Source organism: Cyprinodon variegatus, unplaced genomic scaffold (genome assembly GCF_000732505.1).
Source record: "Cyprinodon variegatus isolate N-32 unplaced genomic scaffold, C_variegatus-1.0 Scaffold175, whole genome shotgun sequence".
NCBI lineage: Eukaryota > Metazoa > Chordata > Actinopteri > Cyprinodontiformes > Cyprinodontidae > Cyprinodon > Cyprinodon variegatus.
The window spans coordinates 1,256,657-1,259,245 of record NW_015150628.1 but is presented as its reverse complement, the minus strand read 5'-3'; positions in this window follow the sequence as shown (position 1 = coordinate 1,259,245).

Here is a 2,589-nt window from a genome sequence, read left to right as displayed (position 1 = left end):
GATCTTACCTTTCACTCACTGCTTTTCCCTTCACATCCGTAAAGCTTTCCTGGATGGACCTTTAAGATGAATGAAACCAAGGGTTTTGGCTAGGGGATTTTTGTTGCCCGGAAATTTGATCTTATCAAAGTATTACACATTTGGAACCTTGAATTTTAACCAGTTTTTCCCTGTCTGTCCGTCTGGCAATATCATAACAATTTAATCAGTATATGTTTATTAAATGTACACAATCAATTAAGCACTTTTAGCAACATGAGCACATAGTGTTTGTGTGTGGGTGTTATATGCTTAATATCTAAGCACAGTATTATTATGCTTCATCAACAAACTAAGTTTGTTGTGATGGATTTCTAGAATATGTTATATTAGATGATTTATCGACTTAATAGACTTCATACTGACTGTTATGTGATGTGCCTACTTATGCTATGAAACAGCAAGTGTGTGTCAAAGTCATGAATTTATCTTTATTTTAAAAGTCTTAGGCCCCCCTGAAAATAAGAAAATGACAGATGTTCAATGCTGTAGCGCACGTAATGTTTACATTCCAACCGGTCTAACTAGGGAGCACCAATATGGCGGCTGGTGAATTCATCCTATTGTGTACTACCAAGGGCCTATCAGGAATCCAGTGAATAAATAAAGATCAGTGGGGCTACTTTCCACTAAAAGTCATATCAGTAAAAAAAAATGTTATCAATACTGTTTAGAAATCTGAATTTCCCATGCATGCTAAAACTTCTACTTTTTTATTGAATTTTTTCCTTCTGTTTTTAGATACAGTTTTTTCTTCTTTGTTTGAATGCTGTGTTAACAACAGTTTCCTTCTGTACAGGAGAAATAAAGGCTATCATATCTACTACATCTCCCTTAAAAACATCTTATAACTACTTTTTTTCCCCAACTCGTCACAGCAAATAAAACAAAGCCACTCTCTTGAGTGCATCTGCCATTGAAAATAGAGACGGTCTTCAGTCGAAGCGTGCATCAAAATTGGCTCGCGTTTGATGTGCTGTGCTTGTGGTGTGGCTGGAGAGAACACCCTGTACAACCAAAGCTGCTCTATCTCCCATTTTTTTCATCATGTGAGGCTATTAAGTTTTATGGAAATCACTTGACAATTTCAGAATTTTGTCCCCCTTTCTTGTTCCCAAAAAGTTTCCAAAGTTAGTAAAAAAATGCCAATGAACAAAAAGTTAGATGTGATATTTTTCACTGCTATCAGGGTTTGTTATCTAATGATCATAGTTGGCATCTTTGTTTTAGTCTTTTAATGTTAAGAAGAAATAATTAAAATAAACCTTAAATTAATCAATATATTTTGTTTAAATAAATCCATCTTCCAATGTCTCTTTTATTGAATAAGATAACTATGCATAGTTAAGAGATTAATGTATAAATAATGTAGCTTACCATATAATTTTAAGAAAGGAAAATTAACTCTGTGCAAAATCTGGGTCAAGTTCACTTTGAGGTTACTGCGCTCTCATTTGAAAGTAAATTTGAAGCATAACATGTTGAAACGAACCAGTCAAATGGTTTTGCATTGCATAACCTTCCTAAATTATCCAGAGCTAAATCAGATTTCCTTACACACATTTTATCAAAGAAGAGAAACATATTTGTTCAAATATTCTGCACAAGCACACACATCCTTTCCGAGTAACAGGCTCCTTTTTGTGCTGTCACAATGGTTGTCTCTATATCTAATTAGATTCGCTCTCAGAGGAGTCTGGCTAACTGTTCGAAGCTACATCAGTAAGTGTGATGATTATTCTTGTCCAGTCATGCTTGCTCCGACATGGATTTATCTCTGCTGCGTCAGTTTGAATGAGAGTCAAATTTGTTGCAGTAGGCTTTTTGCTTTTTATCTCTTCTTTTCTCTTGACAGCTCATATCCTTTAACCTCTGATCATTTTTTATCATCTATTTCATTTAGACTTTAAAGACCTTCTCAAAAAAAAACAAAAAACAAATACTAATTCTAGGAACACATAGGCCAGATCCCACCATATGCATCCGCCTAACTACTTTTTACCTTGGTTAAAAAAAGACACCAGTTAAAGAGTTGGTGCTGTAGTTGCTAAAAATTGCTTATATTTTCATTGCTATATTTTTAACATTACTTCTTTAAAAGTTCAGCAGTTGTTTTTTTTTTTTGTCTTCAGTAATAAACACACATAAGGATATGTCCTTTCAAAGCTCAGACATCTCAACACCTCTAAGATGTGTTGTTTGAGATTGCACCACAGCAATCAGATTAAGCTTAACCTCTGACTTTATCTGGTAGGTGTTAAAAATGGATTACTCCTGCAGTCAGTTGATTATTTTTCATCAGTTACCAACTGACAGGCTATCAAGAAAAATGTGGCTGAGGAATCTAAATTTAAAGCGACCACAGAAAAACCTTGCTGTAATGATAATCCCTACTGCACTGCTTTGGTCGGTAGTGGTAATCTGAGATGGAAAAGTTTATTGAGAGCAGTGGGGACATGGTATGGCTGGTAAAAAAGAAATGTAAAAAAAAAAAAAAACATTTTTAGCAGTGGCACTGCATCCAGTTTTCCCCACAAACACAAGCCCTTG